Source organism: Pinus tabuliformis, chromosome J (genome assembly GCF_031772625.1).
Source record: "Pinus tabuliformis cultivar Carrire ecotype Pingquan chromosome J, CPIR1, whole genome shotgun sequence".
Lineage (NCBI taxonomy): Eukaryota > Viridiplantae > Streptophyta > Pinopsida > Pinales > Pinaceae > Pinus > Pinus tabuliformis.
The window spans coordinates 741,239,283-741,241,447 of NC_142295.1; positions in this window are offsets into that span (position 1 = coordinate 741,239,283).

Sequence of the window (2,165 nt, forward strand, 5' to 3'; positions counted from 1 at the left end):
AATAGGAAGAAATACCTTGAAGAAGAAGATGGCTAAAATAACTCTAAAGAGAATTTAATCATTTAATAGGTAAGGTTATGAACGGACATCATTGTTGAAAGGGAGAAATTGATTCTTCTTAAGTTAACATTAGCAAGGATGAATTTAACAAACCAACTTAAGTTAAAGACTTAGCATAAATTCGTCTTAATTGATATCATTCCAAAAACAAGAAGCTCAATTTCCATGGCTATTATATAAAGTGAAGGATGGTTTTTATTGATATGTAATGATATTTAGCCAAAATATTGAAATAACACATCTTTCTAATATTATTTTTTAGGGCTTGATTGTTCTTTTTTGTAGATAATTGCATTTTAAACTTTTCATCATTTATATATCAAATTCACCTCATAACATATTAACATCATTAGAAATTATGCAGAAATAACAATAACATCAAAATTACAGTGGAACATAAAGGAACAATAGAAGAAAATCATGAACAAAGAGGACATCAGGATTTAGGTCAGAGACCAGGGAAAAACCCCACAATGGGGACAACCCAACCAAATTATTCTTCTATTAGATTTTCATCAATTGTTTAGTTGAGATACAAAGTACATCCATAGTAAGATACATCATTACATCAGGCTTTCCAAGGCCAATCCATGTCAATTCACAACTTCAATTGTGAACTGACTTCTGATAACCAAATGAGTCCAAGAAATATTTTTCCATATCAATATTGCTAGTAATAATATCAAAGATTTTTCCATATCATTGTTGCTAGAAACAATATCATCATTGAGCATTGTCACATATATCAAGTCACTATCATACATACTAGGTCATCATGGAGAAAGGCCACTCTTATATACATCATAGATCACTATAGTATCATTTCCATGTAGATTTGTTGTCATCATGTATCCATAACAATTCATTTCCATTATAAGAAGAGTAAGGTCAACGCCATCTAATTAGTGCAAGGTCACTGCCACCTTATACACACATCATAGAAAACCTCTTTGTCATATGTATTCACTATCATATGAACTAGACCACTATCATCAATTTTCACACATAATTAACATATAGGAACAATATTATAGCCATTGTAAAGTTAGGATTACGGCCATGACAAAGTATAGTGCATTCTATGGATATAAAGAAAGTCTAGATATGACAAGTGAGCTACAAATAATTTTTGTACGGTTATAGTGATATAAATGAGTCACATAAAATGATATGTGATCACTTTTATAAGTGAACCTCATAAAATGATGTGTGATGCCACACAGAGCCACATATAGAAATGATGGCACCAATTGTATAGAGATGAAATGCCATTGTAATGTGATACAAACAATAGGGTATCCAAAGTACTGAAAGGATTTCAAACCTCATATGTGATGTCATTGATGCCAGAGATACCATATGTGAATTACAACATGAAGAGTGAGCCATTGCAATGAATTTGTGCCAAAAAAATATCGAGTCATAGCTTGATCTGTTATAATTATGAGCCATGTGTTAATAGCTACGAGCCTTTGTAATTTGAACCACTATGAAAATGTATCGATCCATGGAAAAGATACGAGTTACAGGTCTACAAGTATGCGAGTTGTGTGTATAATCAAACCACTATGAATATGCCATTGTGTAATAACAAATACAATCCATTACAAATGCAGACCATAGAATGTGATTCAATGATAGTCAATATGAACCACTGAAAGTAACAAGCTAGAGAGTGAGCTACAATGAGATGTGATGCTTGTGTAATTGCGGTGCCTCTGCTATGTAATGAATGTGATGCCTCTAATGTCACTATGAGTAAAGTGAGCCACTTATAAACTATGCAAACTATATAAAAATTGCATTCCATAAAGTGCGAACCTTATAAACCATGTGAACCATACAATATTGTGTGCCACAGAATATGAGTTAATGAACTATGCAAACAATAGAGAATGAGGATGTGAGTCTTTAGGAGAACACAGTTGATCCACTGTGGAATTATAGCAAACCTCTAGAACAGAGAATATGAACCTTAGAACAAAATCTATGAGCCACATTGATATGTGAACCATATAACAAAATATTGAGACTCAGAATAAAGCCTACAACCCATACAATTCATTTAGTGATGGTGAATGAGACTTGAAGGCTAATTTATAATT